Raw genomic sequence first — 14,196 nt, forward strand, 5'->3', positions numbered from 1 at the left:
GCGGCAGTTTGGAGTTTATGGAGGTTTCTCAATAATTTGGTCTTTGAAGGCGAGGTGAGTTTCAGGTGTGATTTAATTTCTATTCTACCTCAAGCCAGAGATTATGTTAAGGCTTTTGATGTTCTTGGAGATGGTTTGCATACTAGTAAGCAGCTCATTTCTATCGCTTGGAGTCCGCCGGAGCTTCTGTGGATTAAACTCAACACGGATGGGTCGTGTAAAGGGTCTACTGGTCATGCTTCTGCTGGTGGTTTGCTGCGGGACAACAATGGTGATTGGAAGGGGGGTTTTGCAGTGAATTTGGGGATTTGCTCCGCTCTCTTAGCTGAGATTTGGGGCTGTTTTATTGGGCTGGAGTTATGTTGGAGTAAGGGGTATAGAAAGGTGTTAGTTGAGCTTGATTCGGAAGTGGTTGTGGGTTTAATGAATGCCGAGATTTTAATGCCGCATTCTTTCGACTGGTTGATTCGGAGATGTAGAAGATTTAAGGAGAATGATTGGGATGTTCGTTTTGCTCATTGTTACAGGGAAGTTAATAAAGCTGCAGACTGGTTAGCGAATTTCGCAGGGACTCTCTTATTGGGCCGTCATGAGTTTGATGCGCCTCCTGCAGGCATCCAGGATATTCTGCGCGATGACACTCAATGTGTCAGTTTTGATCGTCTTGTCCCGTGTTAGTTTTTCTTTTTTGTTTGTGTTCTGGGGCGTAGCCCCTCGTAGTTTACCAAAAAAAAATAAAATAAAGGGTAAAGTTCAAATAAAACCACTGTGGTTTCACTAATTTTCAGATAAAGGATTGTGGTTTACTTTTTGTCAAAACAAGGATTGAGGTTTCAAACTTGGATTAATGCTATTAAAACCATCTTTAACGATCTGAAAATGAAAATTTTTAAAAATTAAAGTTGTTCAATGTCATATTTTCTATGGAACTGCATTTTCGATTTTCGAAAATCATCTTTTTTGGAACTTTCTCTATCTAAACATTAACTTTCTCTCTCTTTACCAAACATCATCTAAACAATCTCAAAATAAAAAAGTTGAAGAATTAAAGTTGCTTAAAATATTAGTAGTTCTTAAAATATGTCATTTTTGAAGTCGTCAAAGGTGATTTTATATGTTGCATGCGTTGCACAAAAATATATATTAAATTTAATATTTCATCGAGCTTAGAATTATTTCATCTACAACTCTATATTGAAAAAACATAATTTCTTAAAGTGGTATACAACTAATATAAAACACGAGAATAAAAATTATATTTATAACGCTGTCTAAAATTGACTCATGTTGTTAACATTAAACACTTAATTATAGCACTATTTATGATGTTAAAGATAAAATTTAAGGAAAATTACAAAACTGGATCAAATGCGAGGCCCATTTACATATTTAACCTATTTACTCATCCTACTACATATCTAGACTGATTTTATGTGAGTTTCTCATAATACCCTCAATATTTACGCGCGTCTGTCTCCATCCCGTCTGACTTCGCATATTCGACCATATGCGAAGCCTGCAAAGCTAATGTTTGGATTTACTTAATGAATTTAGTTCGCATATGCGAAGCCTGCGAAGCTGAAGTTTGTTTTGCTTGATGAATTTAGTTCGCATATGCGAATGCTGGATATGTTTTGAAGCTAATTCGCGAAGTGGTATATAACAAAAAATGGCAAACAACAACGGATTCTAACATTAAAATCATAACATTATTAAAATTTACAACAAGATTGCCACAATGAACTCTACTAACGAATCATTTCAAAGTGAACCTAACTAATCCGGTACCAATCTTGAAACGGATGAGTAATCTTGGTGTGCACCATGTGACACAACCATCCCAAAAGGTCTGGACTTCCATTTCTCATCCCAGAAGGTCTGGACTTCCAGACCTTTTGGGATGGACGTGTCCCACGGTGCACACCAAGATTACTCATCCGATTTAAACTTGGTACCGGATTAATTAGGTTCACTTTGAAGATTGGCACCATGGGATGGACGTGTCCCATGGTGCACCCCAAGATTGACACAACCTCTCATAACCAACCACTTTAGGAGTGAATGTGTCAATCTTGGGGAAGTTCATCCCTGTACAGGAAGGAAAATCATTTCCCCTACAGCCTAGTAAACCGCCTTCCAGAAAGGGATGTTACGTATTCAACCATCTACAGAAAAAATTAATCGTGTTAGGCAGGGAAAAAGACGATTTTGGCTTCGCGAAATGAAGATTAGCGAAGCATGCGAATGTAAATGTGTAGGGAAAGAAGTGATTTTACTTCGCATATCGATGCTTTCGCGAAGTCTGTGAGGTCTGAAATGTGACTATCTACGTCGCATATCGATGCTTTCGCGAAGTCTGCGAGGTCTGAAACGTGAGGATCTATTCGCAGACTTTGCGAACTAATCGATTCGCGAGGTAGATCCATACGTTTCAGACTCTCACTTCGCAGATCTTCGCGAAATCATCGATTCACGAAGTAGATCATCACTTTCCCAGGCTCGTTCTCTTCGCAAAGCTTCGCGAAACCATAGATTGTGAAGTGAATTCATGAAAAAACGCAGAAAAAAAACTGATACTTACATTTTTCGCCCCTTTCGCCCCCAAAAGCGACAATAACAATATGATAACATGGGAAGAACGAAGAAAATAACGTAGAAAAACCATTTCTTTGATGGTAACAAGAAGAAAGAAACCAAGCAACGAACATGAAGATAAAAAATCATGGCTTCGTTTTCTAGGGTTGGGAAGTTGCAGAATCAAGAGATGAAGAGAGGAAAAAGAGAAATTCATTGTGATTTTGACTAAATGGTACAGATTTCGTGCAATTTAAAGGAAGAAAGGAAGATCAAAAGTCTTGAAATCATTAATGCAGGAGCAACTTTTCGCATAACCAAGGAGATAGGGGGAGCAGCGGTTCGCGAGTGGTGGAAGTGGGAAGGTTAGGGGTATTATGGAAAAGTCACACAAAATCAGTCTAGATATGTAGTAGGTTGAGTAAATGGGTTAAATATATAAATGAGCCTCCCATTCGACACAGTTTTATAATTTTCCTAAAAATTTATCTCTACTGACAAAGTTAATAATATTTTTATACCTTATCTATTAGTTAATAAAAATATTAAGATATGTTATTCTTCTCTTCTCTTTCCTTTCTGTCAAAATCTCACAAGCTATCAAATACACAATTTTTCTTATTTTGTGGATCTATCTTGAGGAGGACGAAAGAAATTTGTCTTTCTTCTTCCTTCTCCCAGCGGATTAGGTTTTTGTGCCTTTTATTGTTGTTATTTTCGTTTTAGTCGGTGTTCATATATTTTACCAGATTTCTTTATCCGTCTGAATTGTATCTACTCTATTATTTTTTCATTTATATATTTTTCGGATTTAGCAAGAGCGGACGGTTTATCTAGTGCATTGATCAATAAATATACGCAGTTGCAACAAAAGAAATGACTCAAATTTGAATGTTAAGGATTGCATAATCTTTTCTACAGATTTGATGACCTAGATGATGAAGATTGGATTGCAAAATCTTTTCTACAGATTTGGTTTTATGAGCAGTATGTTCTATTGTTTTTTATGTTTTTTATGATTGTTTTTACTTTTTGTAATCGTTTTCATCTATTCATACTTGTGTGATGTTTTATTTTTTATAATTTTTTTTATCACTTTCCTAATAAAAAAATAAAGGTTATTAAGATGGATAACATAGACATTAGGATTTATGTTTAGGGATAATCAGTAGAGGATTTTTTTCTTTTCAAACTAGGCGTAAAACAAAATCAAAATTATAGACAGAAGAATAAGCATTAAAAGTCAAGCAAACCAAACTTTGATTTAAGACTGGATTGAGCAGTTGAGAGTATTAAATTGTTTAAAGCTACGAAATCGATTAAAGTAATGTCTATTTAATATCGAACTCATTAATCATACCTTAACTAAAATTAAATAATAATATTACAGTTCTTCTTGATAATCATGTATTAAAATATTTTACATACCAGTAAAAATTACATTTTTATTGCCTAATAGTAAAATAATTAATTGCCTTATTTCATTTAGTATTATTATTAGTATCAGTGTTATATTTGGAAGATACATGAGATTAGAAAAATAAGCACATAATTGACTGTTTTCAAAGTGGGTTCCACCTAAATTAAATAGTGTTTGTTCAATTAAATTAAAATAGTATGGTCCACAATTTGCAGAATTTCATATGCAACAAACACATGCATGCTGCTACTATATCTATATAGTATTTAATTTGTTATATTTTACTAGAGATTAGTGCAAATCAAGTAAATTAATTAAGGACAATATAGATGGATGTTTGCTATGTTAATCAATATTAGCATTAACTATATAAATTCTACTAGCTAGCTAGTAGCATGGACAATAGTATATATATACTTTTATCAGATCGTATTACTTTAATAGAATATATTTCGATAAATATAAATATAATGTGTGTGGATCAACTGATGATCAGTATATTTAATATGATGAACAATAAACAGATCAAGAAATGGTACCTATTTGTTTTTTAACCGTTAGTTTATAAATTAATAATCTGGTGATTAAAATAACATTAATTAACTCCTTTCTAACAACTAAATCTATTTTATTTATTTGTTTTTTTAGGTGAATTGGCTAGATGTCACATATAAATTAGTTAGGAATTAAAAAGTAATTTATGATGATATTTAATTTCCATATGTCACAAACTACTCAACATAATGAATTTGGTAAAAAAATTGATTCATCTTTGAATTAAATTATCGACGTGTAACTTTAAGAAAATTCAGGAGTCTAATAAAATAATTTTACAAGTTCTTCGATCAAGTTTAAGAGGTTTCTGATATAGGGTTAGATTATGCTTACTTTGTTTTTGACAAAGTAAGTTTTACTTTGTTTTTTCCACCATTGGATGGTGATGAACTTTGACAAAGTAATCTCATCTAATAGTAGAAAAAACAAAATAAAGCTTACTTTGTCAAAAACAAAGTAAGCATAAAGGACACATTCTGATATATATAAAACGAAGCTCTTAGTGTATTAAATCAATTATGTAACATAAAGATGGAATATGTAATTTGAAAGTGAAAGTAATTGATAGTTATACATAATTCATAATTTAGTCATAACTAAATTTATTTTAATATTTAATTTTGAGTATTAATTATACCTTCTTAGGTGTTGAATATGTATTTAAATAGTCATAATTATTGTAATAGATCAGACCACATAGGGGATATTTTATTTTTATCAGAAACAAAAAAAAAAGTGTGATGAGTTTAATTGGATAAATGGGAAAGTACTCCATTAATTTAAGCAAAAAAGCATATTATCTTTTATTTTCTTTTTTGTTTATTAAGCTATTAATGTTTTATTTTTAATCGCATTACTTTTTTGATGATAAAAAAGAATCGATTTTAAATAAAAATACTCAACAAATTCATTCACTTATATTTAAAATTTGTATTTTTTACGATTTAAAATAATTTTTGTTGTGTAATATATTATAAAAACCTATAAAAATCTTATTTTGAACTATAAAAGAATATAACCCAATTCCTAATGGTGCCTTCTATGGTTATTTTGTTTTTGACAAAGTAAAGTTACTTTGTTTTTTTCATCATTGGATGATGGTGGACTTTAACAAAGTAAGTTCATCCAATGGTGGTAAAAATAAAGTAATATTTACTTTGTCAAAAATAAAGTAAATATAGCCTAACCCCTAATAGTGCCTTCTATAAATGAAATAAATAATATATATATTTTATTGAATTAAATATTTATAGTTAACTAATAAGTAAAACTAATAATAAAAAGATAATCAGAAAATTAATATGTTAAAATAAAAGGTTATAAAAGTTGATCAACCAAACAAATAATAGGTTTGGATAGAAATGGAAATTACAGTAAATTAGGACGATTAATTTATTTTTGATCTGATAAAAGAAAAATGCGATTTGATGAATGTTATCAGAACCGGACCGAATATCAAACCGGATTTATAACTGGATCACGGGTTACTTGGTCGGATCGGATAGCTCGGATTGGTCGGACCGAATGATGTAATAAATAAATATATATTAATTATATATATACTAAAATTATATTTATATATATATACACACATTGAATATGCATCACAAAATAAAATTCATATTATTTAAGATTTTATAAGAGGATAATTTAATATCACCATATGATAAAATCATTTTTATTGAATATTAATTTACGGTTTTTAGCTTTGGGTAATAAAAATAAAAAATAAAAAAAGTTAGTTTTGCTTTTACAGGAAAAAAGTAATATATAATATACATTAAAATTAAAATTAATTGGTTTTATACTTTATTGGTAATAGCAAAACAGTAATGATAAAATTTTGTCTTGAGCCACTAAAATGAGGTTTCCTATTATCTATTAAATAAGTCTTTTCTACTACTTATCATTCTTCTCAAACGGTGTGGTCTTTTCCTCTTCTTCTAGAGCTGTGTAGTTGGAGAAATTTCCATAAACCGGTCGGAGGCTTTGAGGCGGCGCCGGAAGCAAAGATTTCAGGCAGCGGAAGCAAGGAGGGTGGCGGAAATGGGGAAGAAGAAACAGGGGCTGGGTAAATTAATTTAGAATCTCTAATTTCTCAGGGTTCTATCTAGCATAAAAAGATAGTTTTAATTTTTTTTTTAAATAAATAAAAAACCGGGGTCACACCGGTTCCCGGGTGGATCGCCGGGTTCCGGTTTGACCCCGGATCTCTCCGGTTATTTAAGTATTTAAATAACCGGAATGGTTCGGACCGATTCTCAATCCGACCGATCGAACCGGCCGGTCCGGTCCGAGTCTGCTAACATTCCTAACAAAAGACAAGCAAATGGCAACTGCTAGGATTTTTATTTTTTTTAATATTTTATATGCATCAATCCAGCTTCCGACAATGTTCCTTGGATCTCACCAACGTCTCTCTAATCCTGCGTAAATTAAGGTCTTATAAGGGAAAATTACATAACTGGACCAAATTGAGGCTCATTTTCATATTTAAATTCATTACAACTATTTTATTTAGAAATTATCCATAATACATCATATATATATTTTTAAATGAACGAGTCTCAATGAAGATTTTTGAAGCTTGGATTCCTAATAAAAAAAAGAAGGAAATATCAAAGTTGTTATATATAGTGAATTTCACAATATCGCTCCCAAATTACTGTTACCGTCACCATTTGGACTTTTTTGCCCTTCTTATAATTTTGATAAAATAACTAAAAATTCTTTCTCTAAAATCACAAACTCGAACAATAATTGAAATTATAAAAATAATTGATATGCGACAATTCGAATCTCGAAAATGGATGATTATGAGTCCAAAACAATAAAATTTACATTTTTTTTCTCAAAAAAATCATGAACATAATGCATATTTTTTGTGACAATTAGCATTTTTCGTCACAAAAAATTAGAGAATTTTGTATTTTCCGTCGCTAAAGGTATACAGGCCCAATTTTGGTCTAGGTGGGTGCTAGATCCGCCAGCTAATGGGCTGAGCGGATCCAGCACCCGCCCAGCCAGTGGTCAGGGCGGATCCAGAATCCGCTCGGCCAATGGCCTGGGCGGATATACCACCCGCCCGAGCCATTGGCTGGGCGGATTCTGGATCCGTCCAGACCACTGCCTGGGCGGATCTAGCACCCACCCAGACCAAAATTAGCGTTTTTTTTTCAAAAATTAATTTTGTTTTTCAAAAGGGTAAAATTGTCCAAATGGAAGCGGTAAGAAGGAATTTGGGGGCAGTAAGAAGTAACACCCTATATATATCAATCTAAGATCCAAAGTCTTCATGTAAGTATTATGTTCATTTTACATTCATGATACATATCGGTTTTAGACGAGTTGATTTTAATTTTAAATCAACAAAGAGGGTTCTAGCTAAACTATAAAGAGTTAATCCCAGATTTTACGAACTAAATCCGTAGGAAATGAGAATCCCCCATTATTGAAGGTGTGAAAACCTTAACAAGCTTCAAAGAAGAAGACTATATTTTTAATTCATCAAAAGTTGAATATTCTTACAAAGAAGGAGGCTTATATAGCCCTCCTAAATAAAACGTAAAAGACCAAAAGCTCTAGCTAGAGTTACAACATAATAGAGAGTGATAGGGGTAGAACGAGAAGAGAATACTCAAATGGTACTTAGGTTATTAACCCTAAATGGCAAGACAATAAATATATGAGTGGCAAGATAGTAATTCCCAAAAAGGGACAGAAAACTGACGACATTGTCCTAAGGTCTTTTATGCTGGAATTCAACCTCACACGACGTGTGAGTGAGTCCACACGGTGTTTGAGTCAAATCGCATGGCATGTGGGTCACTCCACACGGCGTGTGACTGAGTTTCTACCTTCAGCACACGATCTCATTCCTCCCAGCTCCCCGTGCCATTTCCACCCGAAACAGAACCCACTCCACACAGTGTGTGGGAGGGTTGACACGTTGTGTGGGGCATTTTTGCCCCCTTTCTCCGCGTTTTTGTCTGTGCTTCGTGTCTCACTCGACTCCCTTCGCCCGGACTCGAACCCTTGAAGGAGATGCCATGCATCAATTCATAAATTCTTTTAGAACCATATATTTTGTGTATTTGAAGTTAGTTTTTTGTATTGAATCTTTATTTGGAGTTTTAAGATTTTTCCTCGACAGCTTCGCTGTTTGCGATTTTACTTTGCAAAATTGCAAACTGTGAAGCCTTATAAGCTTCATGGATTATGTATAACTCCAAAGCTAGAACATACACATACTTCGCAGATTCATAATTTACGAAGCACTGTGAATTCACAGTTGAGTATCTGGCTTCACAGTTTCATGATCTACGAAGCCTATTTTTTCTTCCTTCATTTAGTACATTATTTGACACTAACTTGTGTTGTCCTTGTTTGTTAATAATAGCAGTATGTCAACTGACTATTTCTTGTGTGTGATCATGTAGAACGACCAATGAAAAACCATGGAAAAATCCATTACATATGAGGGGGGTCAATCGAAGTTGATTCGACTTTCAACGAAAATCAACTTGGAAATGCTTCAAGAGAGAGAGTCTACACTTCTTCTCATGTTGATTCAACATCATTTTATGTACATATGATTATGCAAACTACATACAGTCCAAACAAAGTTCCAGGCATAGTAGTTCTGATTGTTGATTCAAGTGATGTTGAGTGCTTCATAGAGTATTGTCGGATAGCGATGTTATCCCATTATATGTTAATTTTGAATCACGAGTAAGAAATCCACAACTACCTCGAGCAATAAAGACAGAGAATATTATTCAATCAAGTTGTGATGCCACGGTTGAAGTGGACACAACCGCTGAAGTGGACACACCCGTTGAAGTCGAAACTCATCGGCCAGACAAAGAAAAGATCACCGATTTCAACCTCCCATCCAATCTTAGTTCAGATAATATTAGCACGAATCTGTTTTATGTTCCGGAAGAAATGAATTATGAAGCAAATATTTGGGGTTATTTTGACTCTGAAGAAACGGGCAACGAAGAAACAATATATGATGAACAACATATCCCTCATAAACAATCAGTAAGTATATATGAGTCGGATGATGAAGAAAAAAGAAGAAAGAGGACTGATCCATTTCGGTGGCTCCTAGAGGTCCATGATGCACATGTTCCTCCCAATGAATCTAGTGCATCAAAAGGGGTTGTCGGTTTAAAGGTGCATGATATATTCTCAAACAAACAAGAATCACAAGATGCACTTAGAAAATACGTAGTTCAAAACATGTTAGAATGGTAGGATTGATACTGACTATGGACAAGCTCTTTCCCAGTATCCCCAGGATCAAAGAGAGTGAGTGTAACTCATCGGACCGGCAAGAAGAGATGCATCGGGAGTTGAGATATTTGTATATATAAAAGAGAATCATGCCCAGCCTTCCCTTATCAACTCCCTGAGACAGCTATTGGCATCAAGTTTTCCGAGTCCCCGGAAAAAGCAAAAGGCTCTCGTTCGGACACCCTCATAATCTCTCCATACCTTGAGAGCTCCGTGGCCATTTTCAATGTGGGCATTTGAGATTATTGGACCATTCACCAAGACTTTTTAAAAGTATAACAAGTCCATGTTTGAAGTTAGATGTAAGCATGATGAGACATGTAAATAGCGTGCTAGAGGTATTGTGATACCAAATTTTGATATGCTCAGGCTCCGAAGAATGGATAAAATGAACAAACACATATGTGCCAGAGATCAAATATTACCACATCACAGGCAAGCGGGGAAACGAGTTGTTGGTATACTGCTTGCGGATAAGTTTCATCTCGAGGATAGAATGTATAGACCAAAGGACATTGTGAAAGATTTTGAGAAAGTGTATAAAATCAACATGTCTTACATGCAAAGCTTAGAGAGCAAGATGTTGGGCGTTAGAATATGCGAGGGTTTCACCGGAAGAGTCATTTATGTTGTTATCAGACTATTATGAGACCTTGAAAAAATGCAATCCGGGTACGGTGACACATATTGAAACTGATGATGATGGTCACTTCAAGTACTTCTTTATGGCATTTGGTCCTTCACTTAGAGCATTTAAAGAACATATTCAACATGTTCTTTGTGTTGGCGGAGCGTTTTTAAAAGGTAAATATCCCGGCCAATTATGCATTGCAGTTGGAAAAGATGGTAATAACCAGATTTATCCTATTGCTTTTGGGGTTGGACAAAATGAGAGCAACGAGGCATGGACTTAGTTTATGACCAAGGTTAAAGAATGTATTGGGAATGTAGAGAATTTTGCCATAATCTCGAATAGCACAAGGGAATCGATTATGCCGTGAATTTAGTGTTTCCAAATGCGATCCATGGATATTATTATCAACATCTGAGAATGAATATGAAGCCAAATTTCGAAAAATTAGAAAGATAGATAATGTGTACTGGCAGCATCCATGGATGTTTGGTGGCAGCATCCATGGTTTCCAAGAATGTCTTATCTGAATCAGTGTCAGAGTCAGAAGTTGGAGGAGAGGAGTCATTCTTCTGCTTTTTAGCAGCTTTTGACATATTTTTTTATAACAGCTGGAAGTTTTACCTTATGTCCAGTTGATTTTAGATTGATGACAATGGAGGAATGGGACCTCTTAGGAATATTTTCAGAAGAAGTCTTTTGTTGTGACATCCGTAGCAATTTATATAAAGATGGGTGGCTTTTTTTTATTGTATATTCAATGTGGGGTCAACTTTTTATTTAGTAGTTAAAGTGTTTAGGTTTGGCTAAAGAATCTCACACGGTGGAAAAGAAAGAAACCATAGAAAAATTCTACATAAAACAGTAAGGCTGCTTATCTCAAACACAAAATGAGCACATTGTGTTTGATTTCAACAGAAAACCGGAGTCATACAGGTTCACCGGTTATGCGTGGGTCAATGATATTAACCTAAATAATATTTAACCGGACCAAATGCAGTCTCGGTTTGCGGTAGAACTGGATGAATCGATGTTTTAATTTTTTTGCAATTAAGTATATGAAAAAATGTTTTAAAAAAAATCAAAACGAGCCGCTCAACGAGCTTTGAGCTCGAGCCGAACCTATATCGATCTTGAGCCGAGCTCTAAAATTCTAGCAGTGAGCTTCAAGCTCGAGCCGAGCCGAGGCTGTCACTGTTAGATCTCAATTCGTCTCATTTGCTCCCCTATGTGATACACCCTCAATAAGAAGGCTATAGGGTCCGACAGATAGTATGTGAACTAACTTTCTATCTAGTCTAAGTAAAATGGTCAAATATCCATGTGGGGGAGATATATGCCCTAGATCTAAAAGGTGGAACTAAAAACCATACATTTTTCAGCAAGGATAAAAAATATACATAGTTGGGACATGCTTAACGAAGATTGCGGAAAGAATATCTTGAACTTTAGGGGTGAGATTCCTAATTACCCGCTTCTTCTTGGGTACCTGAAGCTCACTAGATTCCACTTATTCAAAGGAAGAACAAATTCACACTGTGCCATTTTCCCTTTCACATGACACAAGATACATGACAGACATTTGTTTTCGTGTCGTCTGAATATGTTTGGTGACAGTATTTTAATTCTATGTCATCGGAAGGCGAAATAAAAAATACGCTCGCATCTCAGATGACGTTACGGTTACAGTATGTTGTGTCACACCCGACCCTAAACGGCATCGGGTATGAACGGAATATAGGATAACGAACTTCGGACAGCCTGAAACCCGAACCTATATTCTAATATATAAAAATTTATTCGGACTCCCTAAAATTTATTTAATTATTTGGCTTGGACTCGATAATTCTATCGAGCTTCTTACGTATCCCGAACATCTTTTAATTTTTTAAATCGGGAATCAAAGCCACCTAGTTCTACCTATTTTAGGTAGATCTCTTAACTTATTGACACATTGATGAATTCAATAGACTTCACTTTATAGCTATATAATTTCGTTTTATCGCTACTACTATTCGCCATATATTTTTTTTTGGTAAGAAGGGAAGAAAAAAAAACAAACAAACAAAAACCTAACCCGGGATCAGTCTAGGAAGACTGACCCCAATCCTATCCTCAAGAAGAGAAGGTAACAGAAAAGAAGGAGGAACGGAAAGGGTAGAAACACCTAACATCCCCCCATGCCCAGCAGCTGCCAAGCGATCCGCCACGCGGTTTTGCTCCCTATAAATATGGGAGAAGGTAAGAGAATCGAAGGCAGGACGAAGCCTCAAGATGGCTTTAATGAGATTCTGACTCTTAAGACAAACAACCTGTCTATCCGAAATCCTGTTGATAGCCTCCAAATTGTCAGACTCCACCGAAAGTCTTTTAACACCCATGCGAATGGCGAGTTTAATGCCAGACAAGATCCCCCAGAGCTCTGCAGTAAAGGAGGAGACCGTACCTAAGTTATGGGTAAACCCAGCCAGCCAGGCGCCACCAGCATCCCGAAGAACTCCACCAGCAGCAATTCTGCCATTACTAAGGCAGGAGCCATCCGTATTCAACTTGACAACCCCTTCCCTGGGCTTCCTCCAACCAACTAACTGGACCTCTTTAACCGGGGAGGGGTGAACCAGGGGCTCTCCTTCAAAACTCTTTGTAATAACAGAGAGTTTTTTCGAGAAGTAAAACTGGAGGTCAGGAATAAAGACAGTCTTCTCAGCAAATAACTCTTCATTCCTCCATTTCCACATTTGGTGACAAATAATAGCGAAGAGAATAGCCCCGTGCTCCATACTGGCCAACAAATTCCCATTAACGCCTTCAGAGAACCAGTCAATATCAGAGAACCCCATAAAGGAAGGAAGGATGTGGTGAGGAAGGACCCCTTCCCAAACCTTTCTACTATTCGGGCAATCCCTCAAAGCATGGCACAATGTTTCCACATGGCCGTTGCATCTGCTACAGGCACCAGATACAGCCAAGTGCCTTCTATGTCTATCTGCATTCGTGAGGAGCCTGTCTTTGACTCCCAGCCATAGGAAACTCCTAATGCGGTAGGGGACTTTGAGGGCCCAAATGGACTTCCAAATTTCCAAAGGAGGATCAGCCCTATTAGGGGTAAAAGCTTCATAGGCCGATTTGCAAGAATAAGAACCATTATTAGTCAAGGCCCAGCAGTGTCTGTCCTTATCCTCCTCCTGATTACTAATCTTCACACCTCTAATATTAAGGAGGGTCTCCAGGCTAAGAAAGGAGTCGAACTTAGACCAGATCCAGTCTCCCTCCGAGTCCACCACATCAGCAATTCTCCAGGAGAGGAGATCATTCGGCGGAGGGGCGATGCACACCTCAATCAACGGTTTGTCACCAATCCAGGTGTCATACCAGAAACTAATGGATCTCCCATTACCCACCTCCAAGCCAATCCCCGTACAGAACTCAGCAAAAACAGCACTAAGCCCTTTCCAGAGGAAGGAACAGCTGACAACCCTCTCCTTCGGGCCACCAAAGATTCTATCTTTCCTATACTTGCCGCACAGAAGACGAACCCAAAGGGAGGAGGGGGATTGCCACATTCTCCAAAGAAGCTTCATTAACAGGACTTTATTATTGTCCTTAGCTTGCCTTATACCAAGACCCCCCCTGCTTTTAGGCTGGCAGGCTTCCTTCCAAGGGACCAGGTGAATCTTCCTCCCATCCCCAGACTCTCCCCACAGAAAACGCCGAT

Source organism: Euphorbia lathyris, chromosome 7 (assembly GCF_963576675.1).
Source record: "Euphorbia lathyris chromosome 7, ddEupLath1.1, whole genome shotgun sequence".
Classification (NCBI taxonomy): Eukaryota; Viridiplantae; Streptophyta; class Magnoliopsida; order Malpighiales; family Euphorbiaceae; genus Euphorbia; species Euphorbia lathyris.